Source organism: Balaenoptera borealis (genome assembly GCF_965194805.1).
Source record: "Balaenoptera borealis genome assembly, chromosome: 1".
Classification (NCBI taxonomy): Eukaryota; Metazoa; Chordata; class Mammalia; order Artiodactyla; family Balaenopteridae; genus Balaenoptera; species Balaenoptera borealis.
The window spans coordinates 146,882,494-146,899,289 of NC_138860.1; the positions used below are offsets into that span (position 1 = coordinate 146,882,494).

At 36.8% G+C, this 16,796-nt stretch overlaps 1 long non-coding RNA gene across 1 annotated transcript; it reads right to left on the reverse strand.

The window, feature by feature from the left end:
- Positions 1-9,062: 9,062 nt before the first annotated feature.
- LOC309613517 lies at positions 9,063-16,198 on the reverse strand. Its single transcript, XR_014235771.1, has 2 exons — positions 16,088-16,198; positions 9,063-16,041 (listed from the first exon to the last, which is right to left on the reverse strand). It is a non-coding gene; the product is annotated as an uncharacterized lncRNA (long non-coding RNA).
- Between the last annotated feature and the right edge of the window lie 598 nt (positions 16,199-16,796).

The following is a 16,796-nucleotide window of genomic DNA, read 5'->3' on the forward strand; positions in this document are numbered from 1 at the left end:
TCTCATTGCGGTGGCTTCTCTTGTTGTGGAACACAGGCTCAAGGTGTGCAGGCTTCAGTAGTTGTGGCACGCAGGATCAGTAGTTATGGCTTGCAGGCTCTAGAGCACAGGGTCTTTTTTATATTCTTTTCCATTACAGTTTATCCCAGGATATTGAATATTGTTCCCTATGCTACACAAAAGGACCTTGTTGTTTATCCATTCTATTCAATATATGTAATAGTTTGCATCTACTAACTCCAAACTCCCAGTCCATCCTTCCCCTTGGTAACCACAAGTCTGTTCTCTATGATACCAAGGAATTGTTTTTGATTGCTATTGCCTAATGTAAGTCTGGCACAGAATACGATACTCAGTAAACTTCTGGTGAATGAATGTATAAGCACCATCTCATTAGTTCATTATAACAACCTGAATTACTAGAACTATTATTAGCCTTTTTCTTTTTCTAAGGAGGAGATGAAGACTACAATAGGTTAAATAATGAACTAAAATGTTCCCAGTCAGAGAGTGACAGAACCAGAGCTTTAAGAAAGTTCTGGTAATTCCAAGTCTTGTGTGCTTTCCATTCCACCGTTTGCCTTCCTAAACCCAGACTGCAATGCAGGTTAGACCTAAGTGGAGAGCTTTTTTTTTAAAAAAAAAAAAACAGTCATAATAAAATGCAACTATTCTTAATGCCATGTTTAAGAGATTGGAACTTTACAGTCTTAGCCTTAGAGAATACAGACAATACAGAGTTGCAGGAAATCCTTAGTCTTGAGAGATTTGGACCACACTCCAAACTTTGACGTTCTGCCCCATTCTCACAGCTGAACAAATATGACATATATAATTGACAAGCCCACCATTGATTTTATGAATTAATTCTTGGGATTTATGGTGTTCTGTGCTCTCTTTTCAAAGCACCTCACAACTGTTAATTATTTAAGCCGCTTTACATCCTTCAAAGGAAGGACAGGGATATTATTCTGTCCTGAGCCTGAGGGGAGGAGGAGGTCAGGAAAGGTAGAATACCAGTGATTACCGGAGTCAAGGGGAGGAAGGATCAGATTGCACCTGAGTGAACTCAGAGAGTTTTATTATGGAGGAAATCCTGCTGGCAAGACTGGACAGGGCTTCTCTTGTGGCTTTTTGAGTCAGAGATGAGACAGCCAAGGCCATTTTTGATACCTAACAATAAGATAATAGCTATCATTTATTGAATACTTACTATGTAGTAGGTAGTGTGCTATGCCATTTACATTGTTTCATTTAATTTCATAAAGGAAATGTAAGTCGTATAATAATGACAAAACTACCAGCTACTGTGTATTGAGAATTCATGCCATGCAGGTACTTTACATGTCTTGCCTTTTTAGATCCTCACAGCAACCTCATAAAGCATGTGATTCCTACATTATGAATTAAAAACCCAAGTCACTTACTTGATACATAACAAAACTGAGATTTGAATCTAGGACTTACCTGCCTCCAGAGCCTGGATTCTCTCCATTTAGTTCTATTGATGCATCATTTGCTCCCTCTGAAACTCAATCTCCCCATTTGTAAAAGGGGGCTAATAATAGCTACATAACAGGGTGTAATGAGGTTTACACCCTGGAAATCCATAAGGATGTATTAGCAAGATCATGAGTTTTCAGGTAACAAAGCCCGAAGTTTGAATAGCGTCTTAATATTTAAGAACTTAATATCTTACATTAGTTACTTAGCTTTCTGAACCTCAATCTCCTTATATGTCAAATGGGGATGATAATAATATCTACCTTACAGATTTCAGTGAAGATTAAATGAAAGGATGTATGTGAAGTGCCTACTTCAGTGCTTGGCACATACAGGTGTTTACTGTAAGCTGATTTTTCCCCTTTTCCCCACATTCTTCCCTTTAAACTGTCTCTCAGCAAATAACACACCATCCTCTCAAATGCTCAATGAAATCTTGGAGTTCCTTTATAAACATTCTTACCCTTGTCATTCTCATTTAACAATTCCCAATCATATTCAATGTGTTACATCAGGAATAGAACTTTTTCATTCAACACTTCCTATAGCCCCGTTCTCATGTCAAGTCCCTCCTACTTGTGAGGCTGATTCTCAGTGGCTTAAGGTTCTAGGAATCCCTATTACTTATTTTCTGTGAATTGCCTGGAGGAGGAGGGCTGGTCAACTCTTATGCCAGGTTCTCAGTATTTTATTGGGGAGTTGTCTTCTATACTTGTTCAAATAAAGGAAAAAAGAAAGAACATCTACTTGAGATGCATTATACTAAGTGTGTGTTAGTAATAAACACCATTAGAGTGAATGAACAAATGGACTCTAATTTTAATTCTCATCCTTTTACTTACTATTAACAAAGTAGCTTTGGGGCTTCCACAAGACTAGAGAGTGTGAAATTTTGTCCACCCGTCTGCTGCAAATTGTCCAGAAACTTCTAAAACTTGCTTTGTGATTGCCTAGGGGGATGTTGGCCCAGTTGCAGCCTTCAGGTTCCATTCTCTGAGCCATGAAAACCTAGGACTTCTCTCCCTGCAATGCCTCCACCTGACAGACTGAGCTGCACCAGGTGTTTCATTGGCTGATACATCTGGTGGCTGTAGATGAGACCTTGGGCTGGGGACTGATTAGAATTTTGTGCCCCAAATACTGAAGTGTTCCAGATGAATGGTCCCTAGGAGAGTCCCGATTAAATGATAAGTAAGATCAAGGAAAACCCTTTCACTTACTTTGGCTTAGAAAAAAAATTGGAGAAACTAGACTCTTTACTTTTATTGAGGATATCTTTCAGTTCTAAGCAATTTTCATTCCTACTTCTTCACCATGTAATAGTAATAGTAATAATAGTGATATTAATGGCTAAAAATATGCCAGAAACTATTCAAAGCACTTTAAACACATTACTCTATATAATCCTTACAGTAAGTCTATGAGGCATGCGTAGTATTATTATTCTATTACTGGTATTCTGAGTTTGAGATTGGGCATTGACTGGATAGGTAATTTGCAACTTGCCTGTGTTCCAACCTAGGCACTCTGGCTTGAGAATTAGAGTACTTAACAATAATAAGTACAAAATATTAATGGCCACTTTGCATGGATAAAGATTATAAGGGGTGTTCACATGTATGATCTCATTTTATCACCACAAGAATCTACTAGAGTAGGCAAGGGATAATATTATTCTTTCATCATTGGGAGGTTGTAGGATATAATAGCTGAGAGCATGCACTTTGAATTCAGAATGATATGCGTTTGAATTGTGGTTCTGAAATCTGGACCTCAGTTACTTCACCAGTCAAATGTATATTAAAATGTCATGTCATAGGACTTTTGTAAGGATTAAATGACATAATATAAACAAAGCACATCACACTGCATTGAATAAATGTTAACAGTTGTTAGCTAGTTTTCCTTCCTTCTGTTATATATATAATATATTTTCCTAATATAAAATTACTATATTTTATAATATAAAATTAATGATTATTAATGGGAATATATTTTATTAATATAAAATTAATTATTAATAGTGATATATTATTAAATTAATATATCATTTAATATACTATTATATATATATATATATATATATAACTTTTCTTTCATCCCTATTGCATTGCATTCAGGTGATGGCAGGGAAAAGTTAGGTTTGAGCTCCATTTGAAAGGGTAAGTCGTATAGTTCAACAAATATTTATTGAGCACCTCCTATGAGTTGGCTATGGTGCTAGGAAGGCACTGGGGATACAAAAGTGCTGAAATGAGATTCCTGCCTTCAAGTAACACATACACCTTGAAGAATGGAAGGTAGAGAACACATAACATATTGAGAACCTGCTCTGTGCCAAGCACTGTATTTTGTATAGATGATCTCACGTATGATCTCATTTGAGGTGAGGAGATGGAGGATCAGAAAGAGTGAGAGAGAGATTAAATTACTTTTTCTCGATCATTGCTGTCCAATAGAATTTTCTATTAATGAAAATATCCCATCTGTGCTTTCGAGTATGGTAGCCACTAGACTACTGGTCATTTGACATGTAGCTAGTGCAACTAAGAAACTGTTTAGTTTTACATCATCTTAATTAATTTACGTTTAAGTAGCCCCCTGTAGCTAGTTGCCAGCATATGGGACAGTGCAGCTTTAGAAGATAACACAGCTAGCAAGTGGCAGACTTTGAATTTGAGCCCTGGTCTGTTTGATTACAAAGCCAGGACGCTTTCCATTATGTGAATAGGCACAGAGAGGCTTTCTGGTTCTTTTATAGTCTATTCTATTACTTGGGGGGTGGAAGGGACCCCTCCCCCATCCACAACCAGCAGAAGAGGAGCAGCCCTGGGGGTGGAGGGTAGCCTGGAGAACACCAGCCCACACTTCCTCCTCTCAAAGAGCTAGAACAGGGAGTGTGAGTGCTCAGACTTCTACACAAAAGCCCTAGAGGTCAGGAGGCTCTGCCTGAGTGGAATTCCCTTTGTTGCAGTGGTAATTCTTGCAGAATTCTAGTGTTGCTAATACAGCTGGTAGGCCAGCTAGGGCCCCAAGTAAGCAGGACTCCTGAAATCTCTTAGTGAGAAAATAGGAAAAACACTGCTCATTATTAGGGCGAGGCCTTATAATAATACCATGGGCCAAAGGGTTTCAGGTTTTCTTGTTTCCATGTACAGGATTTCAAAAGCCACATTACCAAGAATATGTTTGTTGCCAACTTGAATATACGGATCCAATGACTCAATTCTTCCCATGGCCCAGGCTGACTAAAAGGCTTTAGAATTCTAAATAAATAGTAACATTTCTTCTTTGGCCTTTATTATTGCTGTCATTGTTATTATTAATAAGGCATTTAGTTTCTATAGGAAAGACTGGATGGGGCATATTTTAGAGGCAGGGAGATGAATTACCACTTATGCAGAGAATTTGTGTGTGAGAGGCAGTTATGAATATCTATTGAATGAATTAATTAATGAATAAATCATTCTTTCCAGAAATCAAAAGCTATGTATTATCTCATAACAATTGGGATTATGGAGTGAGGCCTGGGGGCAGATGGAGATTATATTCTAGGCAGAAGGACCAGCATATGCGAAACCCTTGGGGTTAGAGGGAGCTTGTACTTTGTAAAAACAGGTATATCAGATTAGTATGATTAGAGCTTGGGGGAAGGGGCATGAGATGGGGATAAAAAGTTGGAGAGAGGCCAAATCAGCAAGTCAGTTTAGGTTACATTAAGGGTTTTGGTCTGTAACTCAAGAACAACAGGAAGAATTTGAAGGCATTTGAGTAAAGAAGTAGAACTGTCATATTTGTATTTTTTAAAAGGTCACTGCTATTGTGTGAAAAACAAACTGGAGAGGGACAGGGTAGACACAGGGAAATTATTTGTAGCTAATGATAGTAATCCAGGTGAGAGACTAATTTGCCTCAGGGTAACGGATGTTGGGTGGAAAGAAGTGGATGGATTTGAGAAATAAAGAGATAAACAGATAGGACTTCGTGATGGTATGAATGAGGGGATTTGATGAAGAGAAAGGAATCAAGGATCATGGTGGGTTCAGGTTCATGGCAACTCTTCAAGCTTTAATATCTCAAGAATGGAAATAATGTGTGTGAAAGTGCTATGTAACGTGCTGTTTCATTATCTGTGGAATACAGTGCTTTATTTATTATCTATGCTCTATTTATTATGTCCAGGGGTGAACTATAATATATACTAATAAATTAATGATCAGAGAGCCTGTTTCCTGAAGAAGATGGTGAGATCCTTGAGGTCAGAGACTGAATGTCTGCGATTGGATATCTCTAGTTCATGTGATATTGTCCCTGTCACGTGCTCATTAGTTTTGCCCTCTGTGTTGGTCCTTGACCTTCTTGCTCTCAGATCCATTCCTCATCCTTCCCTGCTTGTCCTTATGTCACAGGGGGGCTGGCCCTGAAGAAGTCTTTGCTTCCTAGGCTCCTATACCAACCAGCTAACTTCTGGCTGGGTTTCCTTAGTGGGATGTACTGGTGCGAGATTGGAGGGTGGGGAGAAAGGAAGAGCCAGGGTGTTTTCCCTTCTTTCTGTATGTCTTCTGTCTCAAGCTGAGGCTTTATCTCTTTCATGACCCTCAGCTCACAATGATTCCAGCTTCAGCTGGGTGACCTTGGCTCTTGGGCACCTTGCTTTGTCCTTCTTGTTTATGGGGTGGTAGCAACTTCCTGCCATGGCTAACTTCTGGAGTGACCCCTGGTTATCGGTGTAGCTTCTCACTTTTTTATCTCCTGTACAACCATTTCCTTATATTAAATTCCTTCTATTTTAGACCCTTAGAGTAGTTTTTGTTGAACAGGTTAGATCCTGAGTGATATATAAACACACATAGACCAAATTTTATTAATGATCAAATAACAGTCTTTTCAACAGAAAAATATTTTCACATAAATAAACTTCGAAGCTTTAAAACAAATAATAGAAAATAAAATATCCTGTCAATATGAGCACACTTCAAAATTATAAACAAACTTAGAATGGTCTTCATTGTGATTTAGCAATAACAAAATTAATTGTACTTTTTTCAACTTTATTTTTTTCAGCTGACTGAGCTTCAGAGCTGAGATAAATGCTGTCACTTAGTGTTCTTTAAATAGTTTTTAGCTAGTTTTAATTTGAAGAAAGAACATTCTTCAGTAGAGACAAGAGAGGAATTACCAAAAAATAAAATAAACAAGTAACATACTTTGGAAAAACTTGCCATTATGTCATAGTATTACATGCTATCTTGGCAAATTTATGGATAGTTTTAATTTTTTTCAGTTTCACTTGGTAATGGTTTGACACAAAACAGTGATATCATTGGCAATGATTCTGTTATGTTGCTTGAAAATTTATTTGGAGTCTTCTCTGTGTTCCTAACAATAGACTATTTTTCCAAGATAATATTAATTGATTTATTGATGTACTTATTTGTTTGTTAAAAACATTTATGAGATGACTATTTTCTTTAAGAAAACTCAAAATATTTAGATGTAGAACAGTCCTTTGAAGGACCTTCTTTGAACATTATTGAAACTATCAATCTATTGAAAAATAATTTATTCAGGTGAAATGCACACAATAGAATTAACTGTTTTTTTAAACAGAAGCTTTTATTATTATTATTATTTATCTTTTGGCCATGTCCTGTGGCTTGTGGGATCTTAGTTCCCCCACCAGGGATTGAGCCCATGCCCCCTGCAGTGGAAGCGTGGAGTCTTAACCACTGGACTGCCAGAGAAGTCCCTAGAATTGACCATTTTAAAGTGAACAATTCAGTGGCATTTAGTATATTCACAATGTTGAGCAAAGGCCACTTCCATATATTTCCAAAACACTCCATCCCTCTAAGTAAAATCTCTTACCCCTTAAGTAGTTTCTCCCCATTCCCCCTCCCCACCCCCCAGCCCCTGGCAACCACCAAGCTTCATTCTCTCTATATAAATGTATTTATTCTGAATATTTCACATGAATGGAATAATACAATATGTGATGTTCTGTGCCTGGATTTTTTCATGTAGCATAGTGTTTTCAAGGTTCATTCATATTGTAGCATGTATCAGTAATTCTTTCCTTTTTATACCTGAATAATATTCCATTTACATGTATGTACTACAATTTGTTTATCTTTTCATCCATAGATGGACATTTGAACTGTCTCCATCTTTTGGCTATTGTGGGTAATACTGCTATGGGCATACGTGTACCTGTACTTGCTTGTGTACCTTTTTTTAATTCCTTTGGGTATAGATGATAAGAGGGGTCAGTGGTAATTTTCTGTTTAACTCTTTGAGGGAATGCTACATCGTTTTCCACTTAACCATTTTACATTCCCAACAGCAATATACAAGGGTTCCAATTTCTCCACATTTTTTCCAACACTTGTTATCTTCCACTGTTATTGTTTTCTTTTTTTTTATAGCCATCCTAGTGGGTGTGAAGTGATACTTCCTTGTGGTTTTAATTTGCATTTTTCTAGTGGCTAATGATGTTGAGTATCTTTTTATGTGTTTGTTGGCCATTTGTATGTCTTCTTTGATGAAGTATCTATTCAAATCTTTGGCACCCTTAAAAAAATTTTTTTTGTCTCTTTGTTGTTAAGTCATGTAAGTTTTTTAAAATTCTGGATACTAGACTCTTATTAGATACATGATTTGCAAATATTTTCTCCCATTCTGTGGTTTGTCTATTCACTTTCTTGATAATATCCTTTGATATACAAATGGTTTTAATTTTGATAAAGTCCAATTTATTTATTGTTTCTTTTGTCACTCACACTTTTGGTGTCATATCTGAGAATCCATTGCCAAATCCAACATCATGAAGATCGATATATTTTTAATGTTTGTAAATTTTTTAGTATGTCTTTTATATCATGTACAATTTGATAGATATATAACTATACATACATGTGTGTATATATGTATGCACACACACATATATCTGACACATGTCCATTTACAAAGTATTTTAAAATTTATTGATTCCTTTTATCCTTTTAACAATGTTGTAAAGTAGAGGAGACAATAGTGATTATGCTCATTTTAAAGATTAAAAAAACCCTGAACCTTAAAAAAGAAAAAGTCAGAGTCTCATGGGTGGTAAATAGCAGATGTAAGATACAAATTCCAGCTGTCTGACCCCAATCATGAGTCTGCTCCATTCCACCATCTTGTGCCTTAATATGTTTGCTGAATGATGTGAACCAGAGAAGGGAGGGAAGGAAAACTATTTGTTGTATTCCTACATGCACAGGCTTTATTAAGGTACTTCTGTGTGCATCATTACACAGTTCTCACACCATCCTAGAGGGAGAGTTTGCATTCTGACTTTAAAGTGAGGCTCAGAGAATTGGTGATTTACTGTGTAGTATCCAGAAAGTCAGTGGCAGAGCCTTTGTTCAATCCCAAATCAGCTTGACTCCTTGTGATAACCTAGCACTTATAAGAAAGCTCAGTGGCAGGGGACTGTTTCAAAGACATATAATAATAGAATCAAACCAAAAAGTGGAAAGTGATATTGGAATTTTTCTATGTCCTCAATTGCCTACATGTAATGAAAGCTGAGCAGCTGTTTCTCACTGTTACACCTCATATGCTTAAATGACAAGCCCTGATTTTTCCCCCTTTTTAATCACTCCTTCAACTATCATCCTTGACAATAAGAAACATTCCACCACAGGAATGTGGAACCATTTTCCACAGCTTCAGCCTCCAGGCCCAGGTGGCCAAGTCCTGTGGTACAGCTCTCCCAGCCATGGATCCTCATCTGGTGTTTAACAAATTGTGCCCTCCCCCCAACACCCCCTCCCCTTCCTGCCCTTGGCATACACACAGGAAATTAAGGACTAAGGGAAATTCACTTCTGACCTTTAATTCACTTTTTAATAAAGGCATTCAGAGTCACTTGCATGCTTCATGCCAGAAATAAGAGAGAGCCAACTTAATGGCCCTTTGAAGGAAAACCCATCCATCCTCATGCATTGGCATTTTTTCATTGTGTCAACCCTCAAAGTCAATTGCTAGCCCTGCACATGTTTGTGTGAGAACCTTGCCCAGTGTTCATAAATATTGACTGTCCTCAATTAATGCAATCAATGTTAGATGTTCTTTTTTTTTTAATCGAAGTATAATTGACTTAAAATATTATATTAGTTTCAGGTACAACATGGTGTTTTGATATTTATATACATTATGAAATGATCACCACAATAAGTCTAATTACCATCTGTCACCATGCAAAATTATTACAATATTATTAGCTATATTCCCTATGCTGTACATTACATCCCTGTAATTTATTTATTTTATAACCGGAAATTTGTACTTCTTAATCCCCTTCCACTATTTCACTGATCCTCATTCCCCTCCCCTCTGGCAACCACCAATTTGTTCTCTATGTCTATGAGTCTGTTTCTGTTTTATGTTTGGTTGTTTTGTTTTTTACATTTCACGTATAAGTGAAATCATATGATATTTGTCTTTCTTTGTCTGACTTATTTCACTTAGCATGATACCCTCTAGGTCTATCCTTGTTGTTGCAAATGGCAAGATTTCATTCTTTTTATGGCTGAGTAATATTCCATTCTGTGTGTGTGTGTGTGTGTGTGTGTGTGTGTGTGTGTGTGTGTGTGTATCTTCTTTATCCTTTCATCTATCAATGGATATTTAGGTTGCTTCCACATCTTGGCTATTATAAATAATGCTACAATAAACACTGAGGTGCATACATTTTTTCAAAATAGTGTTTTAATTTTCTTTGAATAAATACTCAGAAGTGAAATTGTTGGATTATATTATAGTTCATTTTTAACTTTTTGAAGAGTCTTAATACTGTTTTCCATAGTGGTTGTATAAATTTACATTCTCACCAACAGTACACAAGGTTTCCCTTTTTCCACATCCTTGCCAGCACTTGTTATTTCTTGTCTTTTGGATAATAGCCATTCTGACAGGTGTGAGGTGATATCTCATTGTGGTTTTGAGTTGAATTTCCATGATGATTAGTGATGTTTAGCATTTTTTTCATGTGCCTATTGGCCATCTGTATATCTTTTTTTAAGAGGAAATTCTATTCAGGTCCTCTGCTCACTTTTTAATTGGGTTGTTTGCGTTTTACTGATATTGAGTTGTATGAGTTCTTTATATATTTTGGATATTAACCCCTTGTTAGACTTATTATTAGGAAATATCTTCTCTTATTCAGTAGGTTGCCTTTTTATTTTGTTGATGGTTTCCTTTGGTATGTAAAAGCTTTTTAGTTTGATGTAGTCCCATTTGTTTATTTTAGTTTTTGTTGCCCTTGCCTGAGGAGAGGTATCCAAAAAGTATTGCTAAAACTGGTGTCAAAGAGTGTATTGCCTATGTTTTCTTCTAGAAGTTTTATGGTTTCAGATCTTACATTTAAGTCTTTAATTCATTTTGAGTTTCTTTTGTATATGGCATAAGAAACTGGTCTAGCTTCATTCTTTTGCAAGTATCTGTCCAGTTTTCCCTACACCATTTATTGAAGATGCTTTTTTTTCTCTATTGTATATTCTTGCCTCCATTGTCATAGATTAGTTGGCTGTATAAGTGTGGGTTTATTTCTGAGCTCTCTGTTCTGTTCCATTAATCTGTGTGTCTGTGCTAATCCCCTACTGTTTTGATCACCATAGCTTTGTAGTATAGTTCTAAATCAGGGAGTGTGATACCCTCAGCTTTGTTCTTCTTATTCAAGATTGCTTTGGCTATTCAGGGTTTTTTGTGGTTCCATACAAATTTTAGGATTCTTTGTTCTATTTCTGTGAAAAATGCCATGGGTATTCAGAGATTGCACTGAATCTGTAGATTGTTTTGGATAGTAAGGACATTTTAACACTAATTCTTCCAATCCATGAGCACAGTACATCTTTCCATTTATTTATGTTGTCCTCAATTTCTTTCATCAATGCCATACTTTTCAGAGTACAGGTCTTTCACCTCCTTGGTTAGATTTCTTCCTAGGTATTTTATTCTTTTTGATGCAATTGTAAATGGGATTGCTTTCTTAATTTCTCTTTCTGATAGTTCATTATTAGTGTATAGAAATGTAATATATTTCTTATATTAATTTTGTTTCCTATAACTTCACTGAATTCATTTATTAGTTCTAATAGTTTTTTGATGGAGTCTTTAGGGTTTTCTATATATAATATCATGCAATTTTCAAATAGTGACAGTTTTTCTACTTTCTTTCTAATTTGGATGCCTTTTATTTCTTTTTCTTGCCTTATCACTAAGGCTTGGACTTTCAATACTATGTTGAATAGAAGTTGTAAGAGTGGGCATCCTTGTCTTGTTCCTGATCTTAGAGGAAAAGCTTTTAACTTTTCACCATTGAGTATGATGTTGGCTGTAGGTTTGTCATATATGGCCTTTATTATATTGAGGTATGTTCCCTCTATACCCACTTTATTGAGAGTTTTTTATTATAAATGGATATTGAATTTAGTCAACTGGTTTTTCTACATCTGTTGAGATGATCATATGATTGAATATTAGTTGCTCTTGAAAAGCAAATGATCATGCTCTTATCCTACACAGCAAAATTAATTAACGGATAGAGTTGTCCCAATTTTATATTATTTCCCCTATCAATTTTTCTTAAACCGTTGGTGATTTTGATGTGATAATATGTATCAGAATTACTTTTTTGGTTGTTTAAGAAAGAAACACATTGAAACTGACTTAAAGAAACAAAGACGGAAATTAATTAGCTCACTTACCTGACATGGCTGGACCCAGATTCTTTAGCAACTTGCCTCATTCCTTATCTTGACCTGCTTTCCTCTGACTGGCTTCATTCTCAAGCAAATTCTTTTGGCAACAAGATAACATTTTCAGGTCCTCAGGCATATATTTTACCAGTTTGACAATATCAGTTGGAAGACAGAGATGCTGTTCCAATAATCTAACTCAAATCCAGGAATTGCCCATTATATGCTCTTATCTGGGCCAGTCACAGTGTACAGGGTGCTGTTGTATTCTCATTGGTTGGTGAGTCATACTCTCACCCTTGGATCCAGAAGTGGGGATCAGCCCTCTCTGAATGGACTGAGACTGCAGTAAGGAGGTTGCCAAAAGAAAATTGTGTTGACCTGTCCAGATGATAAGGGAAAAGAAAATAAGTCAGCAAAACTACAAATGCCCACCACATATCTGATATAGTACATGATAATTTAGGAATTATAAATTTGTTACACAAAACCATAAGTTTGATTTCTTGGTGTTAAGCAAAAGCAACAATATTTTTTAAGTCTTCTACAATTGAAGCAAAAGGTGAATTTCAATTAGAATATACATTCAAGGAGCTTCTTTTGAAACCCCCTTTACATACATATGAGTAAAAGTTGTAGTTGCATATATTGATATTTTTACTCAGTCCGATGCGTTGTTTATTTTTAACCTTCTCTACCACCCATTGACTGACTGCTTAATATGTATCAGACACTGTATCTTACATTGAGAATAGAATGTTAAATTAAAAAAAACATTCCCATCCTCATGGGGGTTATAGTCTAGAGGAACTTACAAGCTACATCTAATTAACTTATAACTTGCGACCTACTAGAGTTATTGAACTAATGAAGTGGAGTTGTTACATTTTCAAAGAATTGATATGTAAATATATCCATTTTATATAAGAAGTTAATGGTTAACTGAATAAGTTGAATAATAATTATCTGCTTGAATAGTGTTAGGCATGTTATACTGATGATCACTTTTATACATAAAATCATTCTGTAGTTCTTTTTTACAGATAAAATGAGAGAAATTGGTCCACTGTCCCACAGCAAGAGGATGGGTGAGCTGGCTGTTCACCCAGGTCTGACTTTGAAGCTTTTTAAGGACACAGTGACTGTATTGGATGATCTGTGACTTTTCTTAAGTCATGGCCATGAGTCACACCTAGAAATATATATACATATACAGTAAATTTATAGTAACCATTAGAAAAAATTCTCAAGAACTTCTGGGAAAGCTGTGATGACAATATCATTAGTCTGGTTCCTGTACCCTTTACAGATTCTCTATACCTTCCCCAGGCTCCCCATCCTTGTTTCTTCAGCCCTAGGGCATTGTAAATATAGCAAAAGGAAATGTGCATGTGTGTGTGTGTGTGTGTGTGCGCGTGTGTGTGTGTGTTTACTTATGGTGGCAGAAAGCTTCTGGCCCCAGAGCCTGTGAGCAAGCTATAGGTAAGGGATTTGTGGCCAAAGAGGAGAGTCCATGGCGAGAGGGAGCAGTGCTGCCCAGTGGGAAAAGTACTGGACAAGATGTCCTATGACCTGGCTTTGAATCCTGTCCCTACCACTTAGGAATTGTAGTTAGGTAACACCTCAGATTGTATTTCTATTACTAAAAGTGAGAATCCACTTCCTGACATTTCGTACTTCCCAGGTATTTTGTGAGAATCAAATGCAGCAATCCCTGTGAAAATTGCTTTAGGCAGTGTAGAGAGTTGTAATTTGTAAGGCTTTATTTTGTATATCACTGCTCTCTCTGTCTGCCTCTGCTTGCCCTCTCTCACACATATACCTGTGATTTCCAACATTGCAGAGGTAGCATAGCTCATGCATAGTGTAAACAAGTCCTTGCTTCCATCTTCCACTTTTTAATTTATTCATACCCATCAACTATTATTTCCTCCAGAGTGTCCCATGTTCTGGATACTGTACTAGGTGCTAGAGATAAAGGGAGGGAGTGTGATCTGGGAGAAAGAGTATGAAATTTGGGCTTAGGGTGTGAATCCTAACTTCCTCTTTCTTTAGTTGTACCATCTCGAATAGTCAACTAATCTCTCTAAGCATTACATTTCCTCATTTTAAAACGGGAATCATTTTCATGATTCATAGAGACTTTACTGAGTGCTGGATGGAACATGAGGCTCAGTAAATCAGCCATTATCTTCTTCAAGACATTTTCCCTGTCATCAGGGAACTCAGAGTTTAGAAGTGGATATAAGACATTTTTCAACATTATTCTAAACCAAGGGAGAGAGCAGGTGGCTGGGAGGGGCCAACTTTTCAGTGGTTGAATGGTTGAGTACAGCATAACTTACCCAAAGGCACCCAGTTTGTACCTGGTAGAATCCCGTCTTGAATCCAAATTTCCAGAAAGGTAGACTTCTTCAGGTTTACTAAAATATTGCTTGGGCATTTATTTTTAAGAACACTTCCTGAAGTTAGTGAACTCTCCAGAGAAAAGATGAGCTGGTAAATCCTATGCCAGTTTAAGGAGCGTATGTGTAGTATTAGTGGGAATGAAAAGTGTGGTTTGTTTTTTCCTTAAAGAAAATAATTAAATGTATTGTAGGGAATTGAATGGGTCAGAGGGGAAGAATTCTGGCACCAAGAAGTTGTTTGATTTTACAATAAACGGTTAGTGTCATAAAACTTCTCATTGGTTGGGCAATCTAGGGTTCTGTGGTAGTCTTGCCCTGGTTTGTGGAGGTGGAACCCTTCAGCCAGTCAGTGTGATGCACTTGTGTGTTGTTTCAGGTAGCAAGCACTCTCTCCATTACACAACAATTCCATTGCAATCAACCTCTCTTGACCTTTTCCTTCTGCTTTCCTTCCTCTCCCCTATCAAATACCCACAGCATGTTTGTATTTATGTCTGTTGGCCTTTGTTGTTCATGATGATGTCCTTGAGAGATCACCTTGAGTGTCATCATGGAGCAGTTGAAATGGGGTTTTCAGTGCTTCTGCATAATAGACCGAACAACAGCTTCCCAAGATATCAGCTCCTAATCCCTGGAACCTGTAAATGTGACCTTCTTTGGAAAAGGGTTGTTACAAATGTGATTAAGTTAAGGATCTAGGGATGGGGATGTCCTGGGTTACCTGGGTGGGCCCTAAATACAAACACAAATGTTATGAGAGAGAGGCAGAGGGAGATTTGACACAGAAGAAGAGGAGAAGGCAACATGACCACAGAGACTGGAAACAGATTGAAGGGATGTAGTGTAAGCCAAGAGGCACCAGAAGCTGAAAAGAGCAAGGAGTAGATTCTCCTCTAGTGAGTCTGGAGGGAATAAAACCCTGTGAAAACCATGATTTCAAAGTCTCCAGAACTAAGACAATAAATTTCTGTTATTTCTGGCCACTGTTTGTGCTTATTTGTTACAATGGCCTTCGAAAACCAATACACCATTCATCTCCTTTCCCCGGCCATTCTACTATTCTGAATGTTACTATGAAAGTTTAAATTTTGTTTTAAATAAAGGATCTTATAAAATAAGCCCATCCACATTCCAGAAAGTCACGAGAGACAACATGTGGTGGGTCAGAACTGGAAGGGTCCTCAGAGACCACCCAAACTTCTCATCATAAAGTTGAGGAAACTGAGATGCAGACAGAGAGGGTATTGCTTCTGATTACTCAGTAAACTAATAGTGTAGCCAGGACCTAACCCAAGATTTGAGCTTCCTGTTTTAGCCACGTGATTTGTCTATCACAAGTAAGGGGACATAACTATGAGGATTTCTGACTCAACAAGTAGATACGAGAAAACCTATTTAAGTTTAGATTTCTGACTCAGCAAGTAGATACGAGAAAACCTATTAGCTGAAGAATGTGACTGCTTTTTTTTTTTTTTTTAAACTACTATATATAAAATAGATAACCAGCAAGGACCTACTATTGTACAGGGAACTATACTCAATATTTTGTAATAACCTATAAGGGAAAAGAATCTGAAAAAAATAGATACATATGTATGTATAACTGAATCAATTGCTATACACATGAAAGAAACACAACATGGTAAATCAGCTATACTTCAATAAAAAAAAATGTATTTTCAAAACCTTGAAAAGAAAATGAATTATGGATTGGCCCCTTTACTCTAGTTAACTAAACCCAAGAAACATTTTGGGGAGTAGAAGAAGACAACAAACTTTTCTTCAAGAAACAGATATGATTGAATATGTCTGACTTGGAAAGATATCCCAGATACACAGCAGCAGTTAGGTGTGTGCATTCTGGATCATAGGACCTGCCCAGAATGCTGTCTCTGCCATTCACCATCTCTGTGAACTTGGGTACATGACTCCATGGGAGCCTTGGTTTCCTCATCTGTAGAAGAGCGGTAATAATAGCACTTGTTGGAGACTGTTTTGAGGATTAAATGAGATGCTCATTTAAAGTGACTCATCCAGTTCCTGGCAACTAACAGAGGATCCATAAATGTCAGTGGGTGTTTTGTATTACATTATCAAATAAAAAAGTAAGTTGTCACAGAGTATATAGTATTTTCTCTTTTTAAAA